At 38.3% G+C, this 19,681-nt stretch overlaps 1 pseudogene across 1 annotated transcript in view; it reads right to left on the minus strand.

Annotated features, from left to right (window-relative positions):
* Positions 1–1,036: 1,036 nt before the first annotated feature.
* The window catches only part of LOC116557030, a 48,907-nt pseudogene continuing 30,262 nt past the window's right edge, over positions 1,037–19,681 (minus strand). The window contains exons 2-3 of the transcript XR_004271326.1: positions 5,966–6,214; positions 1,037–4,690 (exon numbers count right to left, since the gene is read on the minus strand). The product of XR_004271326.1 is annotated as a U5 small nuclear ribonucleoprotein 200 kDa helicase pseudogene (transcript). The remainder of the gene's footprint in view (positions 4,691–5,965; positions 6,215–19,681) is intronic.

The following is a 19,681-nucleotide window of genomic DNA, read 5'->3' on the forward strand; positions in this document are numbered from 1 at the left end:
TGATTCTGGAAGGAGGGGCAGCAGTCACAGAGGCCTCCACCTCTTGCTGAGGGCTCCAGCCCTGAAGATCTCATCTCCTACATGGCTGCATAGACAGGCATCAGAGGCTATTACACTGGGTTAAGAACTTCACCTTTTCTTCAAAATCCCCAGACCTCTGCCTTAGAGATGGCATTTTGCAAAATGTTTCAATTGGGTCAAATTGTTATTTTTCCACCTGGTGGTATCCCAAGCTTCCATCAATTTACATTGTGTATGTCCTGCTTCCCTCCCTCTCTTGAGGCACCATTTCATTTTTAATTTTTTTTTAGTTTTTAATTTTCTTTTTTAGAGACAGAGTCTTGCTTTGTTGCCCAGGCTGGTTTCAAACTCCTGGACCCAAGTGGTCCTCCTCCCTTGGCCTTCAAACGAACTGGGTTTATAGGCATGTGCCACTCTCCTGGTACACCATATTTTCAGTTCACTCATTTCCGTCTCTTGCATTTTCCTTGGGTAAAGCCCCATGCCCACTTTTGCTATAGTCTTCCTCTTTGATTCACTTTAATTTGAGCTTTCACAGGTAAAACCTTTCATAGGTTTCAAAGCAGTATCCCACATCTCATTTGCTGCCTTGTGATTTAGCTGGATGTCATCGTCCCTATTAAATGTGTGAGGGGGGTCTCAGAGGCATTAACCTACCCAAAATTTACCCGGGACCCCAACTCCAGCTTGCAGGACTTCCCCACCATGACCAGCTGCAGGACCAGACACAGGACCAGATGCTTCCTTGGGAATGCACGTTTGACTACCTGAGAATCACTTTAAAACTCACCTGTCTCTGGAGACATTGTTTCTCAGAGACAGCTTCCCTAGCATTGTTGGGTCTTGTTAACCAATTTCCATCCTGTTGCCCTTTTGATCTTGAAATCTTAGCCCATGTTAAGAACACCTTTCACAGATGTCGTTACTAGGATTCTCAAATTTTTAGTTTTTTGTATTTAGGATTTGGATCATTTACCTACTCTAAGTATCTATTTTTACACATCTTTTTTTCTCTGCACATGGCAAATTCTTGGAAGGTGAGAGCTGTGTTTTCCATTTCCTTAGTGGATTTTTCTGCTAGGGGGAAGTTTAATTGGAATGAGTGTCCAACCAACCTTGAGGAAATAAAATAATTCAACCTTGAAAAAAATACTTTTTCTATAAATTATTTTATTAGAATGTTAGACTCAAAAGGAACTACCAGGAACATGCCTGAAAATGCTATACATGATTTATGCTTGACATGACACCTGCTGTCATTGCATCCAGAATGTGAACAAGAGAAAAGGAAGTGGAGGTGGGCGGGGACAGCACCCGCCCTGGCTAGCCAGTCCTCAGGCCCACAAACCTGGTTCCCACAACCAGGATCCCTGCAATGTACACATTCCTAATTCAGCCTCAACTCTCCTTTTAGCCAAGAGTAAATGCCTCAGGACTCAATCTGAATCACTGTCCTTCTCAGCTTCTTTCACATCCACGCGGAATCTGTATTCCTGGTCACAACCCATGTAAATATCACTCGTGAAATATAGAGTGTAGTTGTAGGCACCAGTGGCTGGGACCACAAAGTCCAACTGTCCAACTTCACCTTGTCCTTCTGCTGCTGGGTCAGCCTCTTGATGGAGATGAGGCTATAGGACTTGGCGTCTCCAATCACCACCCACAAGCCCTCTTCACATTTCTGTGGGAAGAGAGGTGCAATGACATGGCCTGTGACTTCCTCCTCTTGCTCCAGCTGCACCAGTATCACCACAGGCCCACCACTGCAGATGCTGTTCTTATCCACCTCCTCACAAGACATTTCAATATTAGGGTAGCAGTTACAAAAGCAGACCACATCTGCAATCTGGCTGTCAGTCAGCTGAAACAATGTGTTCCGTTCTTCATCCTCCATCTCCATGATATCGAAAACACTCTCTACTCCCTTGTCTGTGCAACGTTTGATATGCTCAGAGGTGAAGTGTGGCAGCTGCTTCAGGTATGAGTCCCTGGACCACATGGCTTGGGTGACCATCTGGGCCAGTTCCATACCTGCCAGAGCAGGGCTGAGCCACCCATTGCTGGAAAGGACATCCATGCAGGCCATGGATGAACCAGATTGCCTTACTAAGGATTTCCTCCATGTCTGACCGCAGCTCAGCACTCAGCTGCATGTGGGACAGGTGAGCCTGCAGGAGCAGGTTGGTCTTGACGTGGGGATCATTGAACTTAGGGTTATTCAGCTTTTGGATTCCTTCTGAGCCAACTGCCTCAGGAGGTTGTCTTCATGGTGCCGGATGGGAATGTTCTCATACTCTGCCACATTGGAGGTGATCTCAATGAGCCCTCGCACCTTGGTCTTGGCATTGAGGGACATGCTGAAGAGCTCAATGGTGGTGTAGTTGATGTAATAGTAGGCAGCGATCATGCACAGGTTCAGAGGCACCACGTCCATCTTGTCTTTGATGATGATGTATTTGGACTGCTCCAGGTCACTCAGGGTCTGCTCCGCCAGCTCTGACAAGTGGTCGGACAAGTGATGATGGAAGATGCCCTGCATGTTGTAGTAATTGGGGTTCTGTGTCATGCGGCGGTACAGAAAGGTATAAGTGAGGTAGTCCACAGCATCCTGCTTGTTCTCAATGGTCTTGGTGATGATCTCAGCATTGAAGCGGTTATGCATACAGTGGTCCAGGTGAGACTCTACTGGCAATGGCTCATATAAGAACTTTTTGAAGAAATCCTTCTTGGAGCCCTGACACATGATGACACAGTGCCCCTCATTGTCCTGCAAAGGGTGGTTGGCATGGCCCACCATCTAAAGCACATCGTAGATGGGGTAATCCACATAGACGTGGATCTTGCCATTGTAGTACTGGGTGTCTATGATGATTACCAGGTGGGCAGCCATGTTGATGCCCCAGCAGAGGCTCCGAGAAGCCACCAGCACCTGGATAGCCCCTGAGCTGAAGAGCTGCTCCACCAGGTGTCGCTCCATCAGGTTGAGCCCCTCATGCAGGTAGCCCACCCCATTTAGCAGCATTTTCTTGAGTGTGGTGTCACTCAGCTTCTCCAGGTATGGAATCAGATTCTTCTCAGTGCAATGCAAGAATCTCTGCCATTGGATGTCTGCCACACACGTGGTAAGGATGTCAATGGCAGTGAGGTGGGTCTGCTTGCCAGACATGAGCTTCCATGACTGGCCTACACTAATCTTATAGAAAGGGATAAATTGCTAATGTAGAAGAGAGTAGGTATAACTCCAAGTGTAACATCTTTGGACAGAAAAGAGGTGAAACAATCTAGAGTCCATGGAATTAGGGATACTGCTTCCACTGTGAAGAGGAAGGAAAGCAAACCCAGTGAGTCAAGATTCATGGAGGCTGATACAACTGGTGGTGAGAATTTATGTTTTGGTTGGATTTGTTAGTCTACATGGAGGATAGGCTTATCTTCCAAATTATTTTAAATGTCTGACAAGAAAGTTTACACTGAAGAGGACTAAAGAGAACCATATGCAGGAGAGACTGACTGGAGTATGAAAGAGTCTAAAAGTTTTGCTACTTAGAGAATTAGAAGTCTTCAAATAGTTGAAATATTGTCATATAACAAAGGCAGTGGTCTTTCCTGTGAGCATGTGTGTGCAGCTTCAGAACAGAGAACTATGACCAGTAGATGAAAGTTAAAGGAGGATACATTGCAATTCATAAAAATAAGCTTTGTAATGATCAAAACTTGGTCATTTGAAGTTGTGGAGTTCCCTTCACAGAAAATGTTCAGAGAGCTAACTGAACTTTGTGAAGACATTGTGGAGATAATCCTTGCATTGAAAAGAAGGAACATTGTATTAGACATTTCAATCTGTACGAGAAGTGAGTTTGTTGAATTCTGTGACTGGTTCATCTTTTCATATCATTTCTCAGCAATGTCTTTACTTCCTTATGCTTTCCTCTTGATTATAGTGTAGCATCTGAATTGTAATTAGTGGAGACTTTGAAACAAGTGGTGATGAGACAGAAAATAGGGCTCGCATTACTTTCTATGGTCATATTTTGCAAGCTTTACAGACAAACGTGGTATCATAGAATTCCTCGGACCCAAGGCTGTCAGAGAAACTTGAGGAATCACATATCCAATTTTAGTTTCTTTTCTCCTTTTTAATGCTCTTGGAGTTGAGCCTCTGCATAAGATGCTTTAATAGTGTTATTGCTTAATTAATTAGAGACAAGAGAAGAATAAAAATTTAAAGGGGAATTGTAGATTATAAAGTCAGCTGTTCAGCAATGACATGAACTAATTTGATAATTGAAGGGTCAGTACCTGCAAAAGTAAGAACACTGCTTACAAGCATTAGTATCCAACTAGTAACAATGTGCACGCCAGGATAATGAACTTAAAACAATAGTAATTAGCAGGCTAAGACAAAGGATTAAAATTAAAAATGAATGGCGCAGTGCTTTCCGCTTGCTTGTAAAACAGCATTAAGCCAACTTAATCCATTTTAATTCATTGTGAAACCTGCAGTGCAAATGAGATGGATTCAAGGGTCAGGTTCAGCTCCTGAGAAAGTGCGATACATTCACCTGTGACAATTCTTTCTGGAATGATAAAGTAAGGGAAGTCTCTTAAGAACTCTGAGTGACTCTGTAAGGTCCCCAGAGATCAGGTGTCAAAGTTGTCTATCAGATGCCTGAAAAGAAAAAAGGAAAGCATTACTCAATGCTATTGTGAGACAGTTGTCATTGACTGATCAGGCCTTTGAAGCACGCTTTCACAGTCAATGAAACCACCTGAATAGATGAAAGCCAGACAGCTTCTGACAAACAAGAGTCTATGGAATATTCATTGTGCATCTGGGAGGGAAAGATTAATGTATTAGAAATTAAAATGGGACCAGAATGTATGATCTTGCTCTAACACTTGGCCAGACCTGTGTCACCCACTGCTAGTGCCTGAAGTCGACAGACAATTCTGCCAAGGTAACTGAGAATCATTAAGCATCCTGCTATTGTGCATGGTGAATAATAAAACTTTCCCCCTATTCTTTGCCTGGAGCTTACAATGAATAATTCTGGAGCTATTTGCAATGTTAACAGCACCTATCTTGCCCATCCATTCCTTTACGATAAGGATGGAAATATGCATTTCAACAGTCTGTACAGATACTGATTCACAGGCATTTCAAAGGACACCTGTCACTCAAGTGAAGGACCTGTCAGTCTCCGATGTGTGATGGTGCCAAGAAAATGGCCAAAAAAGATTATCTGTACTTTATTTCTCCCTTTTTCTCAGATTAAAACACTGTTACATTTGCCATAGACTGACAAGTGATTTACACTGGCAACTGTAATGTGTTTAAGACTAGAAAAAAAGCTATTCTCTTAGGCAGGCATATTCTTCCAAGGTTTACAACTGTATCAAATATACTATCACAAATGTGATCTAGACCATACAGAATGTCATTATGCTAGATATTAGGAGCATTTAATCTGTTTGCTGACATAAAGGTGACATTCATAGAGCTGTATTTTTGACATCCGTACCAGGGTAAATTTACTTTTAGGAAATTACAAGTAGACTGGAGTCCTTATAGCGGGGCTACCTGGTATTGGACACGTTCATTAAAATGTGTAACTGAATATTTTTCCTCATCAATATATTACTGAATGTGCAGTTCACATCAGAGAAGCTTTCATCATCAAGAGAAATTCATGCCACATATTCTAAAGTTCAAAATTCAGCTACCAAAGGGATTCTTAATGTTTTGTTCCCCTTGACAAAAATCACGACCACTTTATAGATCTTTGGACATCTTCAAAGTTCTTGTTCCCTGAACAAATTCTGTGAGTCTTGTGAGGATCCCAGTTGTTTTATTGAATAAATTGTTCTCTTTTGATTACAGTTAAATTAATGATGAAATTAAGTTGTAAATTAGTAAGCTTCAAAGAGGTCTAACCTTCCTTACCCTTGTTGAATGTCATGAGAGTTCCACTTCTTATACGGGTGCTGTGCGTCTCCTCTTTTACTCCTTAGAGCCTCCAGCTCACCACACTCTCTGTTATGCACAAAGTGATTCTTGGAAGATGTTTTCATAGTACTCATGTACAAAAGAAGACTTGCATTTGCTATAGTAAAGAACTGTACTGTGGAGTTCAGCTTCTGGCTGTGAGTGATCCCTCAAAATGGTAGTTCTCAAAATGGCATAATCTGTGGACTTTTTACACAAAGGATATATGTTAATATTTATATATGTTATAAATACATGTTTAATATTACATATGTGGTTCACATTAGTGGCTTATATTTCTGTTTGAATAGGGCTGTCTTAGACAATGTCTAGTGTCTAGTGTCTAGTGCCTTGTGTCCCGCACCTAGTGCCTAGTGCCTGTCTAGTATGTAGGGTCTGTGTCCCATACCTAGTGCCTAGTGCCTGTCTGGTGTCTAGTGTCTAGTGTCTAGTGTCTAGTGTCTAGTGTCTAGTGTCCCGCACCTAGTGCCTAGTGCCTGTCTAGCGTCTAGTGTCTGGTGTCCCACACCTAGTGCCTAGTGCCTGTCTAGTGTCTAGTGTCTAGTGTCCCGCACCTAGTGCCTAGTGCCTGTCTAGCGTCTAGTGTCTAGTGTCCCGCACCTAGTGCCTAGTGCCTGTCTAGTGTCTAGTGTCCCGCACCTAGTGCCTAGTGCCTGTCTAGCGTCTAGTGTCTAGTGTCTAGTGTCCTGCACCTAGTGCCTAGTGCCTGTCTGGTGTCTCGTGCATATTTTCTAGTGTCCTGTACCTAGCTCCTAGTGCCTGTCTAGTGCCTAATGCCTATTGTCTAGTGTTTAGTGCCCTAGACATGACAAAATTGGAACTGGTGGCAATTTGGGCAACTTTAGGTGATAAAGGGATTTTAAAGTTTTAATTGTTATACATATATTTTATTTATTTTTTAATTAATTTTTTATTTTTATTTTTGAGATGGAGTCTCACTCTTGCCCAGGCTGGAGTGCAGTGGTGCAGTCTCTGCTCACTGCAACCTCTGACTCCTGGGTTCAAGCGATTCTCCCTGCCTCAGTTGCCAGAGTAGCTGAGATTACAGGTGCGTGCCACCATACCTGGCTATTTTTTGTATGTTTTAGTAGAGATGGGGTTTCACTGTGTTGGTCCAGCTGGTCTTGAACTCCTAATCTCAGGTGATTCACCTGCCTTGGCCTCCCAAAGTGCTGGGATCACAGGTGTGAGCCACTGCACCCTGCCTATACATGTATTTTAATGCATTACAAAAAATGCAACTGACATTGTTTCATACATAGTATTGCTTTGAGTTAATGAAGTAGATAGTATCATGATAGTGCTATTCACACAGACCCAGCAGTTATCAATACCACAAACCCTCCTTTATTAACTGTTCAGAAATAGTACTAATCATGCTGATGACTCCAATTGCTAGTTTCTTGAAGATCACCATTTATTTCTATACTCTTTATGTATACCTATAAATTGAGAAAAGAAAACTTGCTTGTTTAGTTACAGGAAAATCTGATGTGCTTCAAGATTTAGAAGCAGCTGGTAAAAGGGTTCCATTTGTCACTTTCTTTAGGTTCAAGTAACTGTGTTCTCAACTTTTTTCCTCAGTTTCATGAAGCGTAGAAAGTGAGTTGAACAATGAGAACACATGGACACAGGGAGGGGAACATCACACACTGGGGCCAGTTGGGAGGTGGGGGCTGGGGGAGGGACAGCATTGGGAAAAATACCTAATGTAGATGATGGGATGATGGGTGCAGCAAACTACCATAGCATGTGTATATCTATGTAACAAACCTGCATGTTCTGCACATGTATCCCAGAACTTAAAGTATAATAAAAATTTTTTAAAAAAGAAAGTGAATATAAGCTTTTATGTTGACGTTAAGTCATCATTCAACTATATGTGGTGTGAGACGACTTCAGGGTTTTTCCAAATAAAACTTCTAATCTGAAAAATCACATCCATTTAAGACTAAAATGAGAATATATCTTGCACATCGACATGTTTATTTGAATAACAAAAATGTATTCTTACAAGGCATGATGCTTACAGTAGTGTTCTGTTAAAGAGCATATGAATGATGTGAACAAAATGATAGTAACACTAGCGCTATAAGGTGTTGTAGTCTCTTGATTGTGCAATCTTGGTAGGAATTCATATAAGAGCTCACTAAAAAGGTACTCATACATTCAATCAATATTTATTGTACACATACTAAAAACAGGTTTAGGCTCAGGTGATAAAGCAGTGAACACTCAATTACCTGGTCTTCAGGAACTTTTTATTGAGAATGGGGGAAAAGGAAGAGAGGGACAAATAAATAAGATTCTATGGGGCTTTGTAGACCATTGTAAGGATTTTGGTGTATACTGTAAGTGAAATAAGGTTGAGAGACAGCCAGACAGCCAGACAGAGAGACAGACAAATCGATGTTGACTTCAAAGTTAGAAATAGAATGTATATTATGAGGATATCTTTAAATATTAGAAAAAGATGTCATGCATGTTTTCCCAAACCAAATGATAAAAGCAAATGGATAACACATGGTTGTTTTCAAAAGTTCATGAATAGGACAGATTCAGAAGAATTCAGACAGAATTCAGGTTTAGGGAATTTCTTCATAAGATTTCTTGGAATACAGCTGTACTAAAAAATAATCACAAATCAATATGGTTAGAAAATTGGTTCTTAGTTCCCAAACCTGTTGGAGAAGGTAAATATTTTGCTTTTTCTCAGGAGATACATGTGTGAGATGGAATTTTCTTTTTCTTTTCTTGGCCTTCAAATAATTGTTTATTATGATGAAAAATTCTATGCAAACAAAACGTCCAGTTGTAGAGGTGGAATGAAATAATGATGGTATGTGCATAGGATGAATTACTGTGAAAATTATTAAAATAATTTAATGACCTGGGAAAATACTCAGAGATGGAATTTTCATTACTGATTAACCTCAAACAAAATTATGCAATCATTTTCCTAATATAGAACCCAGGTTCTTCTTAAATTAAGTGTCATCTAGTCAAGTAATACTTTATACTATGATATGATCAATAACTTCATTATTTTTAGTGACAAACATCTTTAGTTGAGAAGATAATTATATTCAATATTAATTCTATTTTATATTTTATTTTCAAATTAATCATTTTGCTTTGTGTTGTGTTTATTTTCATGTTTACTTTGATTCATGGCAAGTGACACTGGTTATACCGTGTTGAAGGTACATAAATAACGTGATTAAACTGATCAAAGAAAAATATTAAGTAAGTGCCTATGTAGACAGTATGAAGCATGCCAAAACACAAAACTATATCTCAAATTTTCAAGGTTTGAGGAGCATTGTCTTATTAAAATGTTAACATTTCTTGTGATGCCTATCCTCTAGGTCAATCCCAACTATTGGAAACCTCTAGCTTTCTTACATATGTCTCTTATCTAGCTGACTCTTTTAAGCTATAGAGCATGTCTTTTCTATCCCACTGTGAAGTTGATCTAGGCACTATGCATAGTGTGTTACAAGAGTAGTATTCTTACCTTTGAGAAATGCATAATTTTATTCATACATATGTAATTTATTAAAGGAAAACACTAAGAAACCTAAAAGACGTTCATATCATATCCGACTTTCTCATAGAACTGGGCCAACCAGGAGGCTTATTAAAAAACAGACAACCAGGCCGGGTATAGTGGCTCATGCCTGTAATCCCAGCACTTTGGGAAGCTGAGGTGAGTGAATCAGCTGAGGTCAGGAGTTTGAGACCAGCCTGGCCAACATGGTGAAACCCCGTATCTACTAAAAATACAAAAATTATCCAGGTGTGGTGGCAGGCACCTATAATGCCAGTTACTTGGGAGGCTGAGGCATGAGCCCGGAAGGAGGAGGTTGCAGTGAGCTGAGACTGCAATAAGAGGGGAGACCTCTTCCCCATCTCCCTCCTCTCAGGACTCCACTTCCTCCCTTTTGGATGAGAAGGAGGGTAAAGAGAGATAAAATACCAAAGAGCTGGAATCTGTGTTCAAGTGATTTGCTGACACCACTGACCAGGGAATAATGAGGCCCAAGGACTGGGAAAATAACTCCCTTTTCAGTTCTCAGAGACTATGCTATCTATAAACTTTGAAGTGTTGCAAAGGATGTTATCCCTACTGGCCAGAGCCCAGCACTGGGTCATGTCCTCCACATTTACATGACCCAGACCCCCTCCTGGAAATACTCTGCCAACTAATAATTTACTGCCCTTGTCTTGTCTCTGTAAGCCTCTTCCCCTGCCTATTCCCACACCCACTGCATATGAATTAGCAAATCAATGAAAGCCAAAGACTGTGAGGTCAGCTGCCCTGGCCAAAGGGCAATAACACAGTTTTACCTCTGTTCCCCCTTTAAAGTTGTAAGCCCTTAAAAAGTAAAGATGCTGCTTCTTGAAGACCTCGGTGGTCAAGGCATTAACCTCCCACAGCTCCTGGCTGAATAAAAAGCCACTTCCTTTCTTAGTTCGGTGTTCCAGAGGTTTGTACCCTGCCGATCCTGCTATGGCGGCACCACTGCACTCCTGCTTGGGTGACACAGTGAGACTCTGCCTCAAATAAAAAAAAAGACAATCAGATCTATAATATCATTGTTACTTATTTCTAGATACTTCAAGGTGAGATTAAAAAGCTCAAAATCTACTTCCCATATAAACATTTCCATCTTCACACCACCCTGTTATCATTGTAATTTGCACACGTCCCTTCAATACAGGTGTTGATAGAATATATTATAGAACTTCAATACTACTTTTATTGTTGTTTTCTAATTAGTGAGTACAGTTCAACTAAACTAAACTTTTCATGTTTTTAAATTTATTTCTCTCTAGCCCAGAGAAGTATATGCAAATAATGAACATTGCTAAAATAAAATAAAATTGCTGATATCTTCCTTCTTTCTTTGTTGCCTTTTATTACAACCTTAGTTTCAACAACTATTAGGTTGGTGCAAAAGTAATTATGGTTTTGCCATTGAAAGTTATGGCAAAAACTGCAATTACTTTTGCAGCAACCTAATACTCTTCTGTAGCCTTGCTTAATTATCACCCACAGCCTTGAAAATTTTTGCCCTTCTAGAATCAAAAGCCCAATGTCAAACCTTCGCAGTTGACCGTATGCCCAGCATTGCACATGTGGCACTTGTCACTTTCTGTATCATTCACATGCTTTCGGAGAATAGCAGTGCAGATAGAATGGGAAGATAACGTTGCAATAGCATTTCCATGGTCACATGATTACACTTCTACCAAACCCCTGGTCATGTCCAGTACCAAGAAGATATAACCCAGTTAAACAGAACTGTTCTATTAAGACAGTGAAAGCTAGCCTTAAGTAAATAGGAATAATAATATAAAACCCAAAGTTAGGATCACCTCTGGTTTGCTATTTAAGGTCAAAAAGCACATTTCTCTATAAATCTGTCTCAAAACTAGTCAGGAATGTTGAATTTTCAAGTCATGCTGAGGCTCTTGTCTCATTTCCCTTGCCATACTCTTGCTCTGAAATATTAGCATCTAATCCTGCTTCTCTTTGTCATTGGTGTTTTCAGCTTTAATAATTTCTAAAGCATAGAACATCCTACTCACAAGAGAGTCCATCTGAAATTCCTACCTTTTCCAGTGAGTGAAAAGAACAAAAAGACTGAAAACATAGGATTGTTGATTACATGCAGAATACTTAGCAACATAACACAGAGAGATATCCCTGGTCTTGCAAAAATTTACCCTAATATTTTAGGGGGAAAAATAAAGTTATGTGATTTTGGCAAAGGGACTTGAGTGAATCTGAATTTTTAAGCTACTTATCTCCTCAAGTCGTGTGTCTGTCTTCAATATCATCTGTGAATATCAGGTATCCTGAATACCTAAAAATAACGACTAAAATATTTCCCTGTAAATTTTTCTCTCAATTTTTAATTTAAGGGAAGTATTCCCTTTGAGTCATTTTATTTAAAATAGTGAAAACTAAAATTGATTTTTTGAAAGAAAAATTATAAGCATAAAGTATCAAGATGAGATTTATAAACCAGCTTAAAAGATTATGAAATGTTTTTTCCTTTCAAAAGAAGCTGAGTGCTTACTTGGAAACTAACGTTTACTTAGAAAAATAATACTTCAATTGAAATAACATGATTTCAATTGAAGGTGTAGAAAAGGAATCAGTCTAGGCAAGAGATTTTCTATCTGAGTTTGGAAACTTAGAAAAACATCTGTGTAATTAAAATATTGGTTGCTGTGATGTGAAGAATACAGAAATAGGCAACTATTGTGGTTTTGATTTGCATTTCTCTAATGATCAGTGATATTGAGCATTTTTACATATATTTCTTGGTCCCATAAATGTCTTATTTTGAGAAGTGTCTGTTTGTATCTTTTGCCCACTCTTCGATGGGGTTGTTTCCTTGTTTTCTTGTAAATTTGTTTAAGTTCCTTGTAAATTCTGGATATTAGACCTTTTTCAGTCGATGGACTGCAAAACCTTTTTCCCACTTTCTAAGTGAGTACACTATATTTTTTAGGAATTGAAAATTGCTGACTTTGACCCACAACACAGTATTAAGAAAACAAGTGAATGAGTAAGTGTGTCAATTGAAAAACAGCTGAATGTTCTCTTGAAAAAATAGTCAAGTTGTCAAAGGATTTAAAATATAATTTTTGGAATAAATGCAATGGGAAAAACATGGGAACAAATATCAATTATAATTTTAAAAACCTGTCATTTTTAGAGAAATGTGATAATTTCTCCTTTTCTAGTGGTCATTTTTGTTTTGGCTGTAGCATTTGAACGCTCTAGGAGAAAATCTAAGTGGGGGAAAAACCCTATCTTCCATTACAAAAGACAAATTGGAAAGATATTCTTTTTCCTATGCTGTAGTATAGGCATGGGACAGAAGAATGTCCCATCAGATGCTCCCAGCTAGAATGGTGGATTTTAGAAAATGATTTTTTAAAACGGATAAGTTAAAGACTTTTCCTTGGAGGCTACTCTAGAGGTGAGAGTTCAGTGACATTGGGATGTCTGTCCAGTGTAATATAGCAGCAAAGTGGTTTGTGCCTTATGGAAAAGTTTAGCGATGACAGAACCAGTGCTGAGAACCTAGTTGAATCATTACTAAGGTGAAATGCTGATTATACATTGTTTTCCTTCGCTTCTGCACAGTATAGATTCTTCATCTTTAATGGTGACTCTGTGAATTACCTAGTTAAACTTCAATTAAAGTATTTGCTGCTTAAGTTAAGTAGAATTGGTTTAGGTCACTTACATCCAAGAGTCTTCTCTAGTTCACTAGTAAAATTAGAAGACTAAAAAATAACTCGAGAGTACCCATTACAGGCTAGAATATAGTTTTAAAAGACACTTTCATATGTAGTTTTAGCAGTGTAAATTTCTTGAAGTTTATTTTGTAATGTGGAGCAAATGCCTTACAATTTGCATATCTGATAACATTTCCTTTAGAAACATCTCCTAAAAAATCATGGAAAATTAGAAAAATGTTAATTTTTGCCTTGTTTGGAACCATGAAAAATTATAAGTGACTTAAATATCTATCATTCAATTATAGATTTTACAACCATTTATTATTGGCAAAGAAGGACTTCTTGATATGACTTAAAATGTAAAACATTAGGTCATGAAACTTTACAAAAATATTATACCAACGATACTATAATAGTCAGCTACCGAGATGCCTGCTCAATCTTTATCTCCCAATATTCCATACCTTGTATGATCTCTTTCCACATCAAATAATGGTTGACTTATGGGCCCAGTTAAATAGTGCAGAAATGACAATATCTGACCTCTGAGGTTAGGTCATAGAAGACATCACAGCTTCTGTAATAGTCTCTTGGATCACTCGTTGAGGAAATTCAGATACATTCAAACAGCCCTTTGAAAGGAAAAGTGAGTCCTCCTTCCAACAGCCAGTATCACATTCCCTGCCATGTGAGTGAGTCACCTTGCATGTAAATCCTGCAGGTGTAGTCAAATGACTCCAGCCCCAGCTGATATTTAACTACAATCTCATATGAGTATCCTGAGACAGAACTGCTCAATTAAGACACCCCAAAATTCCTGACTCACAGAAATTATGAGTAATAATATGTGATTATTGTCACTTGAAGCCCATATAAATTTGGGGGTAATATGTTGTATTGTATTACATAACTAATTAGAGCTACAAGTGATATGTATACTAATATGTGTAAATGCTTAGAAACATACCTTTAGAGATGTAACCTAAAAGACCATGGACTCTTTTTTTGTTTTAACATTGTGGGTTTCCTTTATAAATTTGTTTATAGTTTTCTGCAATTATTTAACTCACCAAATATTTAGGCACTAATTATTTGAAGGACATCAACTTAGAAATGTATCGCTGGAGATGATACAGTGATGCAGACATAAAAATAATATAAGTCACATTGCTTACTTTTATAAGGGGAATTTTTCAACAGTATTTTTTAAATAGAAGAGCACACATATTTTGCTGTATATTTCAATAAAAAATAAATAACAGAAAGTTTCTTTTGAAACTAATTGTGAAAGTGTCTAGCTCCATTTTAAATTTCTGCTGCAATTCTGATAGGTATATGGCACCAATTTATAATAGTTTAATTGCCAGAATCAGGTGCTTTAACAGTTAGCCTCTATTGACCTCAGCGATGTAAGGACACCCAATCCAAGCCATTTTTATAGCCTCTTAGCATCCTCAGACAAATAATTAAAGTTTGATGCAGACTTCTTCTTCTAACCTGCTTGAGCTATGGCTAGGGTGGTTGTGGGTCACTGCACTGGAATGCAGACAACAGAGATCCAAGGTGGCTTAGGGTAGTGAGCCCACAGAGGGCACTCTGGGTCTATCCGTTGAAACCAGTCTGCCCTTTTAGAGCTCTAGGCCTGTGATCAGAGGGGTAGCCTTGAAGATCTTTGAAATGCTTTTGGGATCTTTCTTCCATTTATGAGTAGGATCTCGCTCCCTTCTACCATAAATGTCTTTAGTAAACGATTGCTTGGTCGCTCCCTTAATATTTTCTCCCAAACATGCTTTTTCACTTTTCACATGGAAAGGCTGCACATTTTCCAGATCTTTCTACTCTGCTTCTCTATTGATTATAAATTCTGTTTTTGGCCATTCTTTTCTGCTCTTATCTCACTGTATGTGCTTAAAAGTAATCACAAAGCAGCCTAAATACTTTGCTGCTTAGAGATTTATTCCATCAGATATCCTAGTTTATTATTCTCAGATTCTACCTCCCACAAAGCCCTCATGCATACGCACAATTCAGCCCAGCTCTTTGAGATTTATAGCAAGAATGGCCTTTACTTTAGTTTCCAATGCCTTGTTGGCATTTTATTTGAGCCCTCATGAGAATATTCTTTACTGCCCACATTTCTACCAGCATTTCGTTCACTTGGGTAATCCTGAAGAAGTTCCAGACTTCCTCTACAGCCCTTTTCTTCTTCTGTGCACTCACTGGAGTCTCCCTTAATACTTCATGTATGGCAATTTAGGCTGTTCCTAGCCAATTTCTCCAACTTCTTCCTACCTCTATCCATTACCCAGTTCTAAATCTGCTTCTACATTTTTGGGTATTTGTTATAGCAACAGCCCCACTTCTTGGTGCTATTTTTCTGTCTTAGTCTACTTTATGCTGCCATTACAGAATACCATGGACTGGGTAACTAATTTAAAAAGAAATATATTTCTTATAGTTCTGGAGGCTGGAAAGTCCAGAGCATGGTGCTTGCATCTGGCAAGAGCAATCCCATTGCATTTGGGTGGAAGGCAGAAGTGAGAGTGTGAGGCAGAGAGAAAAAGGGGGCCAAACTCCTGTGATAATCTATAATAATTAACTACTCCCCAAATAATGTATTAAACCATTAATGATGGGAAAGCCCTCGTTATCTAATCACCTCTGAAAGGCCCCACCTCCCAATATTGTCACATTGGCAATTAAATTGCAACATGAGTTTTGGAGAGGACATTTCAACTATAGCAATTTATATATCTAATACAATTTTTTTAAAACCTGTATTAAATAAACCGTCACAAATGATGCCAGAAAAGAAAGAGTACCACATACAGACACAAAGATAAGAATGACAGCAAACTCTTATTGGAAACAATGAAAGCAAAAAGACTGTGGAGCAACTCCTTAAAGTGAGCAAAACAATTGTCAATCCAGAATTCTATACATAGCATATATATTTTTCAAATAAAAATAAAATAAAGGCCTATGAAAGCTGGAAACATTTATCATTAGTGGACCTGCATTATAAACAATGTTAAAGAAATTCCCTTAGAGATGAAGAAAAATAATACCAGAGTTATATGTGGATTTGCAAAGGAATGAATAACACAGAAAAAAATGTGTGGATAAATATATTAAATATTTCTCTTATTATTTAACATCCCTTAAAACATTATTGACTAAACAAAAATTAAAACCATATGTGCTGGAGACTCTAATACAAATGGTGTAGAGGAGAAATAGAAGTATACTAAGGTTTTTAGAAGTGAAGTGATATAAAATTACTTAAAGGTAGACTTTCATAAAGTTAATGATGTATGCTAGAAATCTTAAAACAACCACTAAAATAACAACTATGCTATGAATATACTATCAGATAATATAGATGGTAACAGAGCAAAATAATGAGGCAAAAGTATGTAATATAATTTTCAAAAGCAAATCCAAAAGAAGGTAGAAAAAGAGAAAAGTACTAACATAGCATATGAATTATCAGATATTATATAGGTAGTTGATTTCTTATTTAATCTTCTTTGAGTTAAACTTACAGACAGAACAAATGGAAAACAAAGAGCAAGATGGTAGGTTTAACCCAATCATATTAATAATCTATATATCCTAATTAAAAGACAGAAATTTTTGTACTCGATGAAAAAGCAAGACTCCATTATATGCTACCTAGATGAAATCCACTTCAAAAATGATGACACAAATGAATTAAAAATAAAAAGATGAAAAAAGATATAATATGACAATACTAATCAAAAGAAAATTGGAATGGATATATTAATGATAGATAAAGTAGATCTCAGAGCAGAGGATATTACCAAGGATAAAGAGGGATATTCAGTAATAATAAAGAGATTAAATTCACCAAAAGGATATAATAAGTGTACATTTCCAGACATGTCTTGTTCATGGTCAGAAATAAAGCTAGTCCCCCAACTAAACCACACACCCCTTAGCAGCTTCAGGGGGAGAACATTAAAAGAAAAAAACAAACAGAAGCCCCCCACCCCCTGCCCATCATAGACGGAATAATCGCTTAGTCAAAGATGGCCAATCTGTAGTCCCAGAAAGCTGTTACTGTGGTATCCTGCATGGTAAATCAACTTTTCAGATGTGAGTAAGGGTCAAGGCCTTAAAATGGGGAGACTATCCTGGATTACATGAGTGAGTCCAATGTAATAACTCAGCTCCTTAAAGGTGGAGAATGCCCAGCTGAATCAGAGAGAGAGATGGTAACAGAAGAGTCAGAAAGGGGTGGCAGCGCTGGCAGTGAAAATTCAGGAAGGGGATCACAGAACAGGGAATGTGGGTGGCCTCTAGAAACTGGAGAGCCAGGAAATCAAGTTCCTCTCCAGAGCCTCCAGAAAGAAATGCAGGCTTGCCAATATCTACGTTTTAGCTCAATGAGACCAGTGTTGGACTTCCTCCCTCCAGAAGTGGAAAATAACAGATTTGTGTGTGTGTGTGGTGGTGGTTATGCCTCTAAGTTTATAATCTGTTGCTATGCCAGATATATATAATTAATACAGTGACAATTACTAAGAAAAATCTGATAAGTAGGGTATTGGAGAATACTGAACAAAAACTTACCACATTTTCTCCAGCTCATCTATAATACCTCATGTCCCACAACAGTGTTTAGTTTCGTGGTGTCTGTATTTCTAACATTGTGATCTCTCAAGATTTCCCTCAATTGTTTCTGTCTAAATACATGAAATGACTTTAAGGTAATATAGGAAGATTCTTGATACTTCTTTACCCATCCCAATTATTTTATATTCTTTTTTATTTTGTTCTACCAACCAGAAAAATCTCTGATGTTTGATGCTAGACTAACATGGGTTATTGCTGCTCTAATTGAGGTCATAGTGCAAGCAGAGGCAACACAGAGATCGACTGCACATAAAGGCATTTCTCTGAAAAAAGCAAGCATAACTTTGAGAACATGTCCTCTCTTTTTCTGTTTTTAGCTGTCTTTTCTGAGGACTAATTAGACCACAGAGTTAAGGAATCAGTAATTCCTTGTTTCCTGAAACTGCTTGTTTTTACTCACCTTAATTTTCCATCTTATACTGTAACTCAGAAACATATTTGCAAAAATGTCATAATATGATTATGTAAATTAATAGGGGCAGTTTTTTCAATGAATGCCAAGTGATGTTATTGTTGATTGTGAGTGTTTTATTCCTTTTAGTCTCTTCTAGTCATGGACTGAATTAATTGTAGCTGGAATTTGCCCAGTGTTTTTTTGTCAAAAGGAAGGATTCTTTCGAAGAACTGCTCATCTCAGGCCTGTTTTATGTCCACCCCATATAATGTGCAGTGACAAAAAGAGAAGCACAATTGGATATAGGATGGCTCTCATAATTGAGTTAGTGTTGTAACATCCCAAACAAGCCAATGATTCCTGATACATTAGAAACTAGAAACAATGAGACTGAGATGTTGCATTTTTATGTAGTCAGAATTAATCTTTAACTTCTTCTTGGGCTTAGTTTAAGAATGTAGACATTTCAAAGAAATTGAGAGGTAATTGCTAGAAATTTGAGCATGCAATGATAAAGATAATATTTTAAATATAATGAATTTTAAGACAGTGTAGTAAGTTCAACTTAGGAAAAAATTTTAAATGTAAGATGAGTTTCCATGTTAAAAGTCTTAAAAGGGTACATGTTCTTATGAAAAGAGAAATAATTGGTTAAAAGTAAAAATTATTAAGCTGGGTGCAGTGGCTTATGCCTGTAATTCCAGCACTTTGGGGCCAAGACGGAAAGATCAGTTGAGGTCAGGAGTTAGAGATCAGCCTGAGCAACAGGGTGAAACCCCATCTCTACCAAAAATACAAACATTATCCAGACATGGTGGTGAGTGCCTGTAGTCCCAGCTACTTGGGAGGTTGAGGAAGAAAAATCACTTGAACCTAAGAGTCAGAGGTTGCAGTGAGCCAAGATTGCACCACTGCACTCCAGCCTGGGCGACAGAGCGAGACTCCATCTAAAAAACAATGATTAAAAGAAAGACAAAGAATCCTTAAATTGTAATCCAATGCATTGCAATTGCAATTCAATCAAAGATGAGAGAGAGTTATTAAAATTGGCAAACAGGCTCACATGATTGTGGAGGCCAAGGAGTTCCACAATCTGCCATCTGTGACTTGGAGAACCAGAAAAGCAAGTGCGGTAATTTAGTTTGAGTCTGAATGCCTGAGAACAAGGAAAGTCAATTGACCAATGGCCCAAGAACTAAGAGCACCAATGTTCCATGCCCAAGAGCAGGAAAAAGATGGATATTCAAACTCAAGCAGAGAAAGTGAATTTGCTCCTCTTTGCCTTCTTGCTCTTTTCAGGCCCTCAGTAACTGGATGATGCCCACCCAAATTGA

The sequence above is a fragment of the Sapajus apella genome, unplaced genomic scaffold (assembly GCF_009761245.1).
Source record: "Sapajus apella isolate SASKATOON/1434 unplaced genomic scaffold, GSC_monkey_1.0 scaffold18, whole genome shotgun sequence".
Taxonomy (NCBI): domain Eukaryota; kingdom Metazoa; phylum Chordata; class Mammalia; order Primates; family Cebidae; genus Sapajus; species Sapajus apella.